General features: G+C 44.3%; 1 pseudogene; it reads left to right on the plus strand.

Moving 5' to 3' along the window:
* Positions 1–336: 336 nt before the first annotated feature.
* LOC122698891 overlaps positions 337–17,623 on the plus strand; it is a 113,601-nt pseudogene continuing 96,314 nt past the window's right edge.

A 17,623-nucleotide genomic window follows, 5' to 3' on the forward strand; every position in this document is an offset into this window, starting at 1 on the left:
ACCAGAGCTTGGTGACTCTGACGCTATGTCCCAGACGGAGATTCCCAGGAGGGGAAATTTGATAGCTGGGCCAATGTGGACCCCCTGTTCATCTCAATACTGTTTGTAAGCTGAGGGTTGCTGGTGGTGGTGGAAGGGGGAGAGGAACTTATCAGGGATATGGGCTGAGCAGGGAGGGATAGGCTAGGAGAAGATAATCAGCATTTCTAAAATGATGGGAATTATAGTCCTTAGTTTTCAGATAAGGAAATTGAAGCTCAAAGAGGTACAGTGAGTTGCTGAAGATGGCAGAGTGACCCTAATACTCACGGCAGCACTGTTTACAGTGGTCAGAACATGGAGCCACCCTGGCTGTCCATCGGCAGGTGAGTGGATGGAGAGGCTGTGGTGCATGTGGGCAGTGGGGTATTACTCAGCCGTTAAAGGGGAATGTATTTGAGTCAGTTCTGATGAGGTGGATGAATCTAGAGCCTATTATACAGGGTGGAGTGGGTCAGAGAGAGAGAGAGAGAGAGAAAAAAAACACGAATATTGCATGCATGTGGAGTCTGGAAGCGCTGAGGAACCTATTCGCAGGGTGGGAATGGAGATGTGGGCTTCCCCGGTGACTCAGTGGGTAAAGAATCTGCCTGCTAGTGCAGGAGGTGTGGGTTCTAGCCCTGGGTCAGGAAGATCCCCTGGAGGAGGACATGGCAACCCACTCCAGTATTCTTGCCTGGAGAATCCCATGACCCGAGGAGCCTGGCCGGCTATGGTCTGTAGGGTTGCAAAGTGTCAGACAGAATTGAAGGGACTTAGCACGCAGTCATGCGTGCAATAGAGATGCAGATTTGGAGAAAGGAGAGGGAGGGGTGAATGGAGAAAGTAGCATGCGCACAGAGTCGCATATACACCGCCATATGTAGAGTGAGTGGCCAGGGGGAGCTTGTTGTGTGACTGAGGGAACTCAGATCGGTGCTCTCTGATGGCCTGGAGGGGCTGGGACGAGGTGGGAGGTGGGAGGGGATGTGCGTATGCCTATGGCTGATTCGTGTTGACGTGTGGCAGAAACCAACACAATTTTGTAAAGCCATTATCCTTCAGTTAAGAATAAATAAAGAAAGACGGCACAGCCAGCAAGCTGGAGAATCACGATTTATACCTGAGGTTCAACTGCCACCCAGCCTGCAACCCTCAAGCCCTCTTGCTTTTCTGGCTCTTCTCCCGTCTATTTCTCTCCCCGGCCACTTCCGGCCGGGTCAAGCAGAACAGGAAGTGGGGAGAAACGACTTCCCTGAAGTGAGGGATAAGGGGGAAGCTCCCGGGCCCATGAGGGTGAAGTCCCACCACGGGCCCCTTTGTACCTGGGGCGTCGGCAGATCCCCCACCCCGGGCCCTGCTCCCGAGGCCGAGGCTGCCCCAGTTCTCCTTCCCGAGCAGGCCTGAGGAAGTCAGCGACCCTGACTCTCGTGCTCAATTATTCACGCCAGTGAGGGTTTAATTAAAATTTCATGACAGTCATCGTGTTTCACCCAGACAGCTCAGTCTTGCGTTTTTGCCTGAGTCCAGCCGTCCCACCACTGAGATCTTCATCCAAAGCCTTTCAACCTCCACAAACCGGTTTTGATAACAAGCCCTCTTGGGATCGCTGCAAAGTCCAAAGTGGGGCAGGCCTCCTGTAGACCCAGCGCCCTGGTGACTGTGGTTAAACAAGGACCTCTCCGGAGCAGGGCTGTGGGGTCTGCCAACTGTGTGGTCCTGCCCTCGGGTTCCAGGAGACAGCTCTGATCTCTGCCATTTACTCAGCGGAATCCATGGGATGATTCCAGGTGAACAACAGCCAATTATAGAAGAAGGGAGACTGTACCTGGAGGTTACAGAAAACCACATCTCTGCAGATGCGGGCAGTGGGAGGATGTGTGTGCACCCCCTTCAGGGTGTCTTAGGGTCAGGTAGGTGACCTTGGGGCACGTCCCTAGTTTCCCCACTTGGATGGGGGGCTGATGAACTGTCCTTCACAGAGCACTAGTGAGGGTCCCAGGAGAGGGGCTGTGGGAAGCTCTCAGCATGGTACTGTGCCCAGCACCTGCTCAGATATGTGGCTATTGACTTGAAGTGGGTGCCAGATGACTTGCTGGGTAAGATGCGGATGGGGAGCCCTGGCTTCTGGGCCTCCCCTATCCCACTGCTGATTGTCTGAGGAGGCTCTGGGCGCCACTGGGCAATGAGAAGGTGGATCTGCATTGAGGAGAACCAGACATAGAGAGTCAGGGAATGTGGGCAATAGACTTCTCTGCTGTAACAGATAAGAGGGCTTTGGAGGGCGCCCAAACAGAGCTGATAGGAGACAGCATTTAGAGAAACTGGGGGCCGGTGAGAGATGACTGGCAAGGTCAGTCCAGGCCTTCCAGAAACAAAACAGAGCAGGGTGTGTCCTGAAATCCTGCAGAGCTCCACCCACCGTGAGGGCTAGGAGCAGGTGCTGCCTAGAGATCAGTGCAGAGAGCTTCCATGATATCTGAGAAAAGGGGCGGCGCCTGAGCTCAGAGCTTCAGCGCAGGCCCTGGGAATGAGTGCCTCAGACCCTGCGGTGTCCATCTATATCCTCTCTGCATCCACTGATGCAGGACCTGCTGATAGGGTAACTGGGAAGACCTGGCACATAACTGGGAGCATTCGGTATAGTGTAGGTTCTTGGAGATAGCAGGGATTCTATGGGACCAGTGCTTAGGACCTGGGGAGGAAACGAGTCTAATCCTGGGAGGGAGCAGTGGCAGAGTGAAGGGAACAACTGGACCTTCAGGGAGATTTGGGTTCTGGGCCAAATCTCAGTCTCCAGACCATGGTGTGACTTAGGGCCAGTTGCTCGGCCTGTCTGTACATCTGCAGAACAAGATCATTTCTAAGGCCTCTCCCAGAGCCTTGATTCTAGAGGGTTCTGCATAAATGTTTTCCCCCAACCCCCACCTTAAACGTGACCAGTGGCTTCCCAGCTCAAATCCACCTTCTGCCAGAAGGCGGCACGTCAGCACCAGGAAGCCATAGTGCAGAGTCAGCAGCCCTCACCGTCACTGCGCGATGCGGGTCTGGCGGTGACAGGGCTGCTTGGTTCATTAGAGTCTGGGGATAATGTGCCTTCGCCCTTGGAGATGCCATTACAGGGTGGTTTCTGCAGCTTCCTCTGTGGGAGGAAAGAAAAGAGGGAGAAGGGGGAGCGGGAGATGAACCTGACTCACACCTCTGGGGGAGAGGCTGACACAACAAAGTTTTGTGCTGGTCTCAGCTTGGAGACTTAGATGCTGGAGGGGAGGCAGCCATTAGCCTCTGTCACTTCCTGTGACAGGAACCTCAGGGCAACCTGGCTTGAGCTCAGAAGGGATTTCCTGGTTTTATGCCACTGACAAGCTCAGGGATGAGTCTTTAGTTCAACCTTGTTGCAGGGGCTCAAATGGTGCTACCAGGACCTCCTCCATCTTTTAGCATCTCTACCTCCTGCAGAGTCATGCTCAGATCTCCCTTCTTGGAGGCCAGATGGTTTTCCCTCCAGACTGAAGTCCAGCAGAGAAGAGAGAGCTTCCTCAACAACTAATCAAAAGTTCTGGGCCAATTTCTATTGGCTCCAAGGGCCACACACTTATCCCTGAATGATGTGCGCCAGTGAAGAGAAATATGGTGATTGGCTTAATCCAACGAAGAATCATCCTGCAGTCCAGAGGTAGAGTTGATCCAGACTAAGCCAGTAGGGGAGGAGGAAATCCTCAGAGGGAAATTAAAGCTTTACTAGAAAAAAGGTGCCAGGGCATTGGGTTGCAATGGCATACAGATATCCTCTACTGGCCTTTGGGTGGGGGACAAGAAAAACAAATGTGTAAAATCAAGGGGAATAGCGGGGAGAAAAGCCTAGTAGATGTGAAGTATAGCTGATCTTATTTCATCTTCCCAACATTTTAATGAGAGTGTGACTACTATTATCCTAAACCCAGAATCTATTTTTTCTTGTTGGAAGAATCTTCAAAAGCACCTGGTCTGACATCCGTGTGTTCAGAGATAAGGCAACAGACCTAGAAAATTTAAGTGACCATCTCAGGGTCCCACAGTTCATTAGCAGAAGACTCAGGTCTTCCTAGAGAGAGGTTGTTCTGTTGGTGTCCATCTGCTCAGAGGAGCTGCAGAATTGCAATGAAAGCTCTGCAAGGCAAGCCTGGCTGTCACTCAGACAGGCAGGACAGTCTATGTGGGCCAGAGTCCACCCTGCCCTGGCTGAGTGGAAAAGGGGGTGCCTCATCACCTCCCTGCCCCTTCCACCCTCTCTCCTACATGAGTAGGTGTCTCAGTAGATACACTCAGGTGGGCCCTGCTCGAGACTCTCAGAGGATCCTGGGGCTCTTCACACTTCACACTCCTGATCGGTAAGTGACCCCAACCTCTGCCATCAGATCCTATCTCCCTGCAGGTCTGTGAGAGCAGACAAATTAACTCCGGAGTATGAGGACTAGTGAGGGCTATCCATGGTCATCTAGCCAAAACCGTGCATCTTATAGGAGGCAGGCTGAGGCCCACGAGAGGTGGGGCATTGCAAGGCGGGCAGAGCAAGCCAGGTAGAAGAGCTGCTGGCTCCCAGCCTAATGCTCTCCCATCACCCACTGATCCTGCTGACTGCTTGAGCCCTCAGCTGCCCTTCTCACGACCCCTGGTGGGGACCGTCAACCATCCTGAAGTTATACACATTTACACACCTTTCTCCTTAAATAGTGCCATCCTTTGCAAGGTGTATCCACCCTCCTATTTAAACATGAAACAACAGGGCCAGAAAGAAGTTAGGGGTTGTGCAAAGCCAGTTGCCCACCATTCAGAGGTCAAGGCCAGCTCCCTGTGTCTCAGGACAGCAGCCTTCAAAGAGTTTGTGTCACTGTTATCCTCCTAGATCCCAGCAAGACTGGAGTCCCTGGAACTGTCACCCTACTTACAGATATAAGAACCAGGTTCAGAGAGGCCCAGCACTCTGGGCTCCCTCACAGCTGGTCAGTGGTGAAGAGGGTGTGGTCAGGTTGCCTGGAGTCCAGTTTCTGATAGCTCGTCACCTTGCATACTACCAGTCCTACAGCTGGGAATGGCCTTCCTGAGGGTAATGGAAACCTGACCAAGGAAGATGCAGAAAGTTAGGGGTTATATGTTTTTCATCCAGTGAGACATCTGGATGGGGCGAGGGTTGGGGTGAGGGTGATGAAAACCCAATAGCTTGAAGATGCTATCAGGCCAGCCTCCTCCTCTATCTCCCCTCAGAGTCCTTGGGTGTGTGGACGCCCTTGAGGTCATAGCATGGCTGTTCCATGCAGGCTTCAGGCTCCTTTTCAACCTGGGCAGCTGGTGGCCCACCAGGAGAATCCAGAGGCCCCTGACTTTCGAGGGAATTTCCCAGAATGCCATGCAGAAACTTCTACCCCTGTCTTATTGGTAGGAATTGTGCCACATGACTTCCTGCAGGGGGCGAGACCGTATGTTTTCCCATCTCACTGGCCAGACCTGTGTCACATGACAGCCTGCAGAAGGGTGGGAAATGTAAAGTTTTTAAGCCGGGGAAATTGTTGTCCCCGACCAAACTGGGGTTGTGTTAGTAAGAAAGAAGAGGAAGGTGACGATTCTGCAGTTTCTGCCCCCACATTTAAAATCTCATTTTCATGTTTGCCGCCTCCCTGGATCCAGACAGCTGGTAAAGAATCCTCCTGCAAGGCGGGAGACCTGGGTTCGATCCCTGTGTTGGGAAGATCCCCTGGAGAAGGGAAAGGCTACCCACTCCAGTATTCTGGCCTGGAGAATTCCATGGTCTGTACAGTTCATGGGGTCGCAAAGAGTCGGACACAACTGAACGACTTTCACTTCCACTTGGATCCAGACAAGCACATTTGCTGTGATCAGGAAGTGAGCAGCTGAGCCATTTGCCTGGGTCCCCACAGCAGTGGTTTGAAGAACCAGGTTAGAGCCCAGTTCCCTGCCATGGGCACCCAATAGCTCTTCAGATCTGCACTCCTGCCCATGTTGTCTGCTCTCTTCTCTCTCACTGTCCGAATTCTCTGCCTTTCCAGCTCCCCAGACCTGCTGGGGAAGATGAGAGGACAGAAGTTGGCCACTTATGGCCCTGACATATATGTTCAGCCTGAACTACTTTAAGCAAGCTGGTGATGGAATGTCCAAACTCAGGTCAATCCCTTGGTGTTATACTCCCTCTCTCACATCTTCCTGGTGGGACATTCATTGAGGTAACCTTAGCAGGGGGCTTCCCAGGTGGCTCTAGTGGTTAAAGAACCATTTTGCCAAATGCAGGAGTTGTAGGTTTGATCCCTGGGTTGGGAAGATCCTCTGGAGGAGGGCATGGCAACTCACTCCAGTATTCTTGCCTAGAAAATCCAGTGGATAGGAGAGACTGGTGGGCTATAGTCCATGGTGTCACAAAGAGTCAGGCATAACTGAAGTGACTTAGCACACACACATGCACACAACCTTAGCAGAGGACAGTTGGTCAGTATCTATCAAAATGCACATATCCTTTGTCTCAGCAATTTAACTTCTAGGAGTTGCTCATTCTGAAATACTCTATAGAGTACAAAGCTATGTAAGGGTCTTCACAACGGTGTTATTTGTAATAGCAAAATTGGAGAAATCTAAATGTCCATCAGTAGGAGACTGGTTACTTAAGTTATGGAACAGTCATACCATTGAATACTGAGCAGCCATTAAAATGATTGAATTTGGCCTCTAGGGTTTGACTTGGGTGAATGTTCTTGATGTGTTTTTGAATAAAGGAAGTAGCATGCTGAAAAATGTGAACAGCATGATAAAGATCCTAATAGTCTTGGTTTGTACATAGATAAGTACCTGGCAGGGTGTATATCTGTGGGAGACTCTCAGGAAAATTCCTCATGCATTGAGGCCTGTGTGTTACATGAACTGTATGTCCCTTATTCAAGGCTATTTGTGCCTGAGATCCCTTCTCATTTTGCCTACATCATCAGTGTTCCCATCTCTCCTGGATCATTCCAACTAGTGTACAAACACGTGTGTGCTCATTCGCTTCAGTCATGTCCAACTCTTTTCAACCCCATGGACTGTAGCCCGCCAGGCTCCTCTATCCATGGGGATTCTCCAGGCAAGAATATTAGAGTGAGTTGCCATGCTCTCCTCCAGGGGATCTTCCCGAACCAAGGAGTGAACCTGAGTCTCTTATGTCTCTTTCATTGGCAGGTGGGATCTCTACTACTGGGGTCACCTATGTACAAACACACCATTCTCTAATCCCCCCAAATAAAATCAATATTAAATCTCTTCTGCTACTTTGGCATCCCTTTAGGGTAAAAACAAAGGAGTCACTGTTCTTACTATCTTTGGTTTCCCTCTTCTCATTTTCTTCTCACTGCACTCTAACTGGATTTCAGCCCCTCACAGTCCACCATAACTGCTCTTGACAAGGTCACCAAGTACCCATGAATTAATAAACCCAATGGTCAAGTTTCAATGACATTTGAACTATCAGTATTTGGAATAGTTGCTCATGCCTCTCTGAAATCTTTTCTCCTCTCTGCTCTGGGATCCCACCCTCTCTTGATTACTACCTCCCTGATTTCTTCTCCTTTGTCTCCTTTGCTGGTTCTTCCTTGGCTGCTCAGCCTATCAACCTTGAGTTATTCTAGGGTTCTGCCCTATGTTCTCTTCTCCTTATCCTCCCTCACCGCTTTGGGCACTTCACCAACTTGTGACTTCAAATGCCTTTCATATGCTGATGGCTCCCAAATGTACATTTCAGCCTGGACCTTGCCCTGAACTCCAGGCTCGTATATCCAACTGCTTGTTCACCCCTCTCTCCCTACCTTCCTGGCTTCCTGCTTCCCTTCTTCCTTTCCTTTCTTCTTCCCTAACTCCTTCTTCTCTCTCTTTCTTTCTACCCCAAATCACATATTACCTCTGTAATTTGTTCACACAAGCTCATGTGTGTGTGTGTGAAACAGCCTGACAAAGAAGAGCAGTTCACAATAGAGAGCAATTCCACACTTTACAGAAAAGCTTTGCCAAAGCCTTCCTTGAAATGCTGCACTCACCAAGGGCCTACAGAAAAAGATTTTGATTTGTAAACCCATTTCTTTTATGCTTGAATGCAACCCTTAAAAACATGCTCAATTTCTGTTTCAAGTTCTGTCCAATTCAACCATTATTTTCCCAAGTTCTCACTAAGAGCTGGGTGCTACGCTTGGCACTGCAGGGGAGCAGAGATGAATAAGATCTATATTCCAAGGGAAACTGGCACTGCCAACTCTCTCACAGAGAGGCTTTTAAGAAGAACTTACCTGGGGAGCTGATGCCACAGGAGATTTAGCAAAGCCCGAAACATCATAAGTAGGTTGAACTGGCAGCCCAGAATGAAGACATGCCCCTGGTTTCTGACAAAAATCCTTTCCTTGATTGAACTCTAGCCTGGCTCCTCTGAGCCCTCCTCTTACTAGGCCTAACCTTAGCCTATAAAGAATTGAACAAAACACTAACATAGTTTCTAACAGCTTAAGGCCACATCCCTAGGATGTCCACAGCCCCTCTTAAAGAGCCTGCCTGACAAAACTCCAGGCTGCCAAAAGCAGTTATTTTTTGTTCTTCTAGCCAACACCTGAAGGCATGGCTGCAGTCTCAGCCTTCACGGGAGGGCAGGAGCTTAACTCATTGAGTGCCACTGAGAAAACCCAGATGGGTTTGGTTTTTTTAAACATTGACCAATCTTCCTTCTCACTTTTTGTAATGTTTCACCTTCTTAACTCTGCTCAAGCCCCTGCCATCTCCCCTCTTCCTCCATCATTCTCTCTTTATTTTTTTTTTTTTCATCATTCTCTCTTTAAAATGCCCAATCAGAAACAGAAGATATTAAGAAGAGGTGGCAAGAATACATAGAAGAACTATACAAAAAAGATCTTCATGACCCAAATAACCACGATGGTGTGTTCACTCACCTAGACCCAGACATCCTGGAGTGTGAAGTCAAAGTGGGCCTTAGGAAGCATCATGATGAACAGACCTGTTGGAGGTGATGCAATTCCAGCTGAGCTAGTCAAACCTAGTGTCACTAGTTACTGAATAAATTCTGTTTTCACTGGTGTAACTAACGTCCGGCTGTGTTTATCTTCATTGTCTCTCAGACTGGTGGGGTAGCCAGAAGGGGTTTAACTATAGACTGAAGGGTAGCTGAGGAATGGCAGAGTGAGTAGGTGCCAAAGTCACCATGATTTCCTCCTATGCTTTCTTCTAGAAATTTTACAGTTTGCATTTTACATTTAGATCTATGAGCATTTTTGAATTAATTTTTGTGAAGGATGATGTAAGGTCATGGCAAATAGATGGGGAAACTGTGGAAACAGTGGCTGACTATTTTTCTGGGCTCCAAAGTCACTGCAGATGGTGATTGCAGCCATGAAATTAAAAGACGCTTACTCCTTGGAAGGAAAGTTATGACCAACCTAGACAGCATATTGAAAAGCAGAGACATTACTTTGCCAACAAAGGCCCATCTAGTCAAGGCTATGGTTTTTCCAGTGGCCACGTATGGATGTGAGAATTGGACTATAAACAAAGCTGAGCGCCGAAGAATTGATGCTTTTGAACTGTGGTGTTGGAGAAGACTCTTGAGAGTCCCTTGGACTGCAAGGAGATCCAACCAGTCCATCCTAAAGCAGATCAGTCCTAGATATTCATTGGAAGGACTGATGCTGAAGCTGAAACTACAATACTTTGGCCACCTGATGCAAAGAGCTGATTCATTTGAAAAGACCCTGATGCTGGGAAAGATTGAGGGCAGGAGGAAAAGGGGATGACAGAGGATGAGATGGGTGGATGGCATCACCGACTCAACGGACATGAGTTTGGGTGGACTCCGGGAGTTGGTGATGGACAGGGAGGCCTGGCGTGCTGCAGTTCATGGGGTCACAAAGAGTCGGACATGACTGAGCAACTGAACTGAGCTGAACTGATGTAAGGTCCATGCCCAGGTTCATTTTCTTTTTTTTTTTTTTTGCAAATAGGTACACAATTACTCCAACATCTTTTGTTGCAGCCACCATTATTTCTCCATTGACTTGCCATGCCCCTTTGTAAAAATTCAGTTAACTGTATTTATGTAAGTCTATTTTGGGGTTCTCTGTTCTGTTCCATTGATCTGAGTGTCCAGCTTTCATTATCTTGAAAACTGTAGCTTTATAGTTAATCTTGAAATAGGATAATGTGAGTCCTCCAACTTTATTATTCTTCTGCAGGATTATGTTAGCTTTTCTGGGTCCTTTGCCTTTCCACAAAAATTGGTTTGCCAATATCCATGAAATAACTTACTGGGATTTTGATTGGTATTGATTTGAGTCTATATGTCAAGTTGAGAAGAACTGATGTCTTAACGTTATTGAATTGCAATTCATGAATATGGACTGTATCTTTTACTTAGACCTTTAAAATTTTCTTTTCCAGTGTTTTTACTATATAGACACTAATTGTATTTTGTTATGTTTATATATAAGTTCTTTAGTTTATTGGTGCTACTGTAACTGGTATTTAAATAATTCAAATTCCATTTGTTCATTGCTGGTATGCAGGAAAGCAATAGACTTTTGTATATTAACCTTGTGTCATATGGTCTTCATGAGTTCTAGAAGGGTTTATTTTGGCTGAAATATTTTTTTCCTGTAGAAAACCATTCCAACTATGAATAAAGACAGTTTTATTTCTTCCTTTATGATATACACACTTTCATTTCTTTTTCATGTTTCATTGTACTAGCTAGGATTTCCAGTATAATGTGGTAAGAAAGAGACATCCTTACATTATTCTTGACCTTTCAATTTTTCAAAGTTGCTCAGCCGTGTCTGATTCTTTGTGACCCTATAGATATACAGTTCATGGAATTCTCCAGGCAAGAATACTGGAGTGGGTGGCCGTTCCTTTCTCCAAGGGATCTTCCCAACCCAGGGATCAAATCCAGGTCTCCCACATTGCAGGTGGATTCTTTACCAGAAGCCCAAGAATACTAAAGTGGGTAGCCTGTCCCTTCTCCAGGGGATCTTCCTGACCCAGGAATCAAACTGGGGTCTCCTGTGTCGCAGGCAGATTCTTTACTAGCTGAGCTACAAGGGAAGCCCATTCTTGATCTTAATCTTATTCTTAAGTATGATATGGGATGTAGGTATTTTGTTGATGTTCTTTATTGTGTTGAAGAAGTTTGCTTCCATTTCCAGTTTGCTGAGTTTTTTTTTTTTTTTATGATGATGAATAAGCATTAGATTTTGTCAAATGCTTTTACTGCATCAACTGATAGGATTGTATGATTTTTCTTCTTTAGCCTTTTGCTATGGTGAATTATACTGACTGGTTTTCAAATGTTGAACTATCCTTGCATTTTCAAATATTGAACTATCCTTGACAATATGAAGTCTTCTAGCCCAGGAACCTGGAATAAAATCCACTTGGTTGACATAATCATTATACATTGTTAGATTTGATAATTTTTTTGTTTGTAAGAGATACTGATCTGCAGATACTTTATAATGTCTTTAGTTATTGGGATGCTATTTACTTCATAGGATGAACTAAGATGTGTTCCTTCTGTTTCTTTTTTTTTTTTGGAAGAGATTGTAGAGACTTGGTAATATTTCTTCCTTGAATATTTGGTAGAATTCACCAGTGAAACCAACCGAGCCTACTGTTTGCTTTTTTATAAGATTTAAAAATAATTATTGATTCAATTTCTTAAATAGCTGAAGGGCTATTCAGGTTATCCATTTTTCTTTCTGTGACTGTTTGTAGTTTGTGTCTTTCGAGGAATGAGTCCGTTTCAGCTAAGTTATCAAATTCTATCAAACAGAATTCTTTCCTTATTATTACCTTAGTATTCTTTTAATGTGAATAGAATCAGTAGTAATGACCATTTTTTCATTTCTGATATTGGTAATTCGTTCATTCTCTCCTTTTTCTTGTCCAGTCTGGCTGGAGGAGGAGGTCTCGCTCAGTCGTGTCCGACTCTTTTGTGACCCCGTGGAAGGTAGCCTACCAGGCTCCACTGTCCATGGGATTTTCCAGGCAAGAATACTGGAGAGGGCTACCATTTCCTTCTCCAGGGGATCTTCCCAACCCAGGGATCGAACCTGGGTATCTTGCATCGCAGACAGACGCTTTACCGTCTGAGCCACCAGGGAAGCCCCAGAGGGGAAAAAGAAAAACTCCTTAATTGATAAAACTGTAAACTGCTAGGTCAAGTTTTACTAGTTGTTTTGTAGAATTTTTGTTCTTTGGCACATGAATATAATAGTTGCATATAATAATCAGGAATATAATAATTCATAATGTGATGAGATGTTATATCTCAAAAATGACAGAATTTTTAAATACTACAGTCTCTTGATCTTAAGAAGCTTAGAATTTTAACTTTTGGCATGTCATTTAACAATTAACTGGGCATGTACTATGTGTCAGGCACTGTGTTGAGCCTTGGGGTACAGTGGTGAGCAAATTAGACATGGTCCTTATTTTCAGGGTAACTAGTCTAACATGAATCAAATAATGTTACAAATAAATGAAAAGTTGCTACTGTGGTAAATTATGTAGGGAGAAAGGCATAGGGTCTATGACACCAATTCATAGAGGGATTTGACCAAGCTTAGGAAATCAGGGAAGCCTTCTTCGAGGAAGAGACAAGGGACCTGAGGTCTGAGACTGAGTAGAAGTTAAGTAGGCAGAAAGCAAAATATGTTTCTGGCAGGAGTGATAGCACATGCAAGGCCCTGAGGTGGGAAGGACTATGTCAGTATGAAGTCCTAAAAGGCCAGTGTGGCTGAGAAGGACATAAGGTGCAGGATCGTGGTGGGAACTGATGGTGGAGAGGGCAAGGCCTGGCCAGGCTGGCGTTGGGTGTTTCTCGTAGGAGCTGTGGGAGTTGTTCTTGCTATGACTAGTCTAAAACACTAAGGCCGCTCTCCAGCTCCTGCCTTTTTTTCTCAGAAGAAAATGAGAGCTGGCAGAGGACTGCATTCATCACCTATTGTCTTCTTCATTTAACCAGCCCTGTACGGGCATTTCCATGGAGTTATACTTTTAAAATAACTAGTTTTATTGAGGTATAATTTATAAAAAACTTCACCCACTTTAAGAGTATGAATCAGTGAGTTTTAGTAAACTTCAAGAGTTGTTGGGACTTCCCTGGTGGTCCAGTGGTTAAACCTTCGCTTTCCAATGCGGAGGGACCAGGTTCAATCTCTGGATGAGAAGCTAGGATCTCACTTGCCTCCTGACCAAAACACCAAAACACAAAACAATATTGTAACAAATTCAATAAAGACGTTAAAATGGTCCACATCCAAAAAAAAAAAAATCTTTGAAAAGTTGTGGAGAGAGTGGACATCTGACTTGTATCTGGAAATTTTGTATCTCACGTGACCAAGGGACAATTTAAAAGTGAGTGATGTTGAGAAGGGTAAGGTGCTTTTTCAGAAGTGTGCCCAGTGCCATACCATGGAAAAGGGGACAAGCCCTAGGCTGGGCCAAACCCCCATGCTCTGTTTGGGTGAAATGCAGTTCAGGCCCCTAGACTCTCTTATGCAGGTGCTCACAAGAACAAAGGCATCACTGGGAAGAAGAGACGTGGACGGAGTATTCAGAGAATCATATGTAGTACATCCTTGGAACAAAACTAACCTTCACTGGCATTAAGAAGGCAGAAAGAGCAGACTTGATTGCTGTCGTTGATCAGTCATTAAGTAGTGTCCAACTCTTTGTGAACCCATGGACTGCAGCAGGCCAGGCTTTCCTGTCCTTCACCATCTCCCGGAGTTTGCTTAAACTCATGTCCATGGAGTTGATGATGCCATCCAACCATCTCATCCTCTGCCACCCCCTTCTCCTCCTGCCTTCAATGTTTCCCAGCATCAGGGTCTTTTCCAATGAGTCAACTCTTCACATCAGGTGGCCAAAGTATTGGAACTTTAGCTTTAGCATCAGTCCTTCTAATGAATATTCAGTGTTGATTTCCTTTAGGATTGATTGGTCTGCTCTCCTTGCTGTCCAAGGGATTCACAAGAGTCTTCTCCAGCACAATTGAAAAGCATCAATTTTTCAGCGCTCAGTCTTCATTATGGTCCAACTCTCACATCGGTATATGACTACTGGAAAAACCATAGCTTTGTCTATACAGACCTTTGTAGGCAAAGTAATATCTCTGTGTTATAATATTCTGTCTAGGTTTGTCATATTTTTCCTTCCATGGGGGAAGTGTCTTCAAATTTTGTGGCTGCTGTTACTGTCTGCAGTGATTTTGGAGCCCAAGAAAATAAAATCTGCCACTGTTTCCATTTTTCTGCTCTCTATTTGCCATGAAGTAATGAGACTGGATGGCATGATCTTATTTTTTTGAATGTTGAGCTTTAAGCTAGCTTTTTCACTCTTCTCTTTCTCCCTCATCAAGAGGCTCTTTAGTTTCTCTTCACTTTCTGCCATTAGAGTGTTATCATCTGCATACCTGAGATTGTTGATATTTCTCCCAGCAATCTTGATTCCAGCTTGTGATTCATCCAGTCCAGCATTTCATATGATGTACTCTGCATATAAGTTAAATAAACAGAGTGACAATATACAGGTCCATGTCCGGTTCTAACTGTTGTTTTTAACCTGCATACAGGTTTTTCAGACTTGATAGCTTGTGTCAAGACAGCTACTAATGAGTAATTGTTGGCTGCTGCCTTATTTACTACAAAATAGAAATGTCTATGACCTTTTTATAGGTACAGTATCTAAATTGATTGCATATACAAGAATTTAGATCATAAAAGGCTGATAGAATATTTCTGTTGGAAAGTCCTGATTTAAATAAGATTGGCTTGTGGCTAAATCATGATAGCTTTTTGAATTTTGGTAGTAATTCTGATTCAGCAAGTGGAGAAAAAAACTAAAAAAGAAAACAATATTTTAACACTGTTTTCCTTTTGTAAACATATGACTGAATTTGACTGGTAATGTTCAACTGTTTACAGAGATGGTGAATGCCATCTCAAAACCTATAGGATTTCTTTCATCAGTGCTTTATAGTTTTCTATGTATAGGTCCTTTGTTTCTTTAGGTAGATATACTCCTAAGTATTTTATTCTTTTTGTTGCAATGGTGAATGGTATTGTTTCCTTAATTTCTCTTTCTGTTTTTTCATTGTTAGTATATAGGAATGCAAGGGGTTTCTGTGTGTTAATTTTATATCCTGCAACTTTACTATATTCATTGATTAGCTCTAGTAATTTTCTGGTAGAGTCTTTAGGGTTTTCTATATAGAGGATCATGTCATCTGCAAACAGTGAGAGTTTTACTTTTTCTTTTCCTATCTGGATTCCTTTTACTTCTTTTTCTGCTCTGATTGCTGTGGCCAGAACTTCCAACACTATGTTGAATAGTAGTGGTGAGAGTGGGCACCCTTGTCTTGTTCCTGATTTCAGGGGAAATGCCTTCAATTTTTCACCATTGAGGGTGATGCTTGCTGTGGGTTTGTCATATATAGCTTTTATTATGTTGAGGTATGTTCCTTCTATTCCTGCTTTTTGGAGAGTTTTAATCATAAATGAGTGTTGAATTTTGTCAAAGGCTTTCTCTGCATCTATTGAGATAATCATATGGTTTTTATCTTTCAATTTGTTAATGTGGTGTATTACATTGATTTGCGGATATTAAAGAATCCTTGCATTCCTGGGATAAAGCCCACTTGGTCATGGTATATGATTTTTTTAATATGTTGTTGGATTCTGTTTGCTAGAATTTTGTTAAGGATTTTTGCATCTATGTTCATCAGTGATATTGGCCTGTAGTTTTCTTTTTTTGTGGCATCTTTGTCTGGTTTTGGAATTAGGGTGATGGTGGCCTCATAGAATGAGTTTGGAAGCTTACCTTCATCTGCAATTTTCTGGAAGAGTTTGAGTAAGATAGGTGTTAGCTCTTCTCTAAATTTTTGGTAGAATTCAGCTGTGAAGCCATCTGGTCCTGGGCTTTTGTTTGCTGGAAGATTTTTGATGACAGTTTCGATTTCCTTGCTTGTGATGGGTCTGTTAAGATCTTCTATTTCTTCCTGGTTCAGTTTTGGAAAGTTATACTTTTCTAAGAATTTGTCCATTTCATCCAAGTTGTCCATTTTATTGGCATAGAGCTGCTGGTAGTAGTCTCTTATGATCCTTTGTATTTCAGTGTTGTCTGTTGTGATCTCTCCATTTTCATTTCTAGTAAACACTGATGAAAGAAATCAAAGAGGACACAAACAGATGGAGAAACATACCGTGTTCATGGATTGGAAGAATCAATATTGTCAAAATGGCTATTCTACCCAAAGCAGTCTATAGATTCAATGCAATCCCTATCAAGCTACCAACGGTATTTTTCACAGAACTAGACCAAAGAATTTCACAATTTGTATGGAAATACAAAAAACCTCCAATAGCCAAAATAATCTTGAGAAAGAAGAATGGAACTGGAGGAATCAACCTGCCTGACTTCAGACTCTACTACAAAGCCACAGTCATCAAGACAGTATGGTACTGGCACAAAGACAGAAATATAGATCAATGGAACAGAATAGAAAGCCCAGAGATAAATCCACGAACCTATGGACACCTTATCTTTGACAAAGGAGGCAAGGATATACAATGGAAAAAAGACAACCTCTTTAACAAGTGGTGCTGGGAAAACTGGTCAACCACTTGTAAAAGAATGAAACTAGAACACTTTCTAACACCATACACAAAAATAAACTCAAAATGGATTAAAGATCTAAATGTAAGACCAGAAACTATAAAACTCCTAGAGGAGAACATAGGCAAAACACTCTCTGACATAAATCACAGCAAGATCCTCTATGACCCACCTCCCAGAATATTGGAAATAAAAGCAAAACTAAACAAATGGGATCTAATGAAACTTAAAAGCTTTTGCACTACAAAGGAAACTATAAGTAAGGTGAAAAGACAGCCGTCAGATTGGGAGAAAATAATAGCAAATGAAGAAACAGACAAAGGATTAATCTCAAAAATATACAAGCAACTCTTGAAGCTCAATTCCAGAAAAATAAATGACCCAATCAAAAAATGGGCCAAAGAACTAAACAGACATTTCTCCAAAGAAGACATACAGATGGCTAACAAACACATGAAAAGGTGCTCAACATCACTCATTATTAGAGAAATGCAAATCAAAACCACAATGAGGTACCATTACACGCCAGTCAGGATGGCTGCTATCCAAAAGACTACAAGCAATAAATGCTGGAGAGGGTGTGGAGAAAAGGGAACCCTCTTACACTGTTGGTGGGAATGCAAACTAGTACAGCCACTATGGAAAACAGTGTGGAGATTCCTTAAAAAACTGGAAATAGAACTGCCATATGACCCAGGAATCCCACTTTTGGGCATACACACTGAGGAAACCAGATCTGAAAGAGACACGTGCACCCCAATGTTCATTGCAGCACTGTTTATAATAGCCAGGACATGGAAGCAACCTAGATGCCCATCAGCAGATGAATGGATAAGGAAGCTGTGGGACATATACACCATGGAATATTACTCAGCTGTCAAAAAGAATTCATTTGAATCAGTCCTAATGAGATGGATGA

Source organism: Cervus elaphus, chromosome 8 (assembly GCF_910594005.1).
Source record: "Cervus elaphus chromosome 8, mCerEla1.1, whole genome shotgun sequence".
Lineage (NCBI taxonomy): Eukaryota > Metazoa > Chordata > Mammalia > Artiodactyla > Cervidae > Cervus > Cervus elaphus.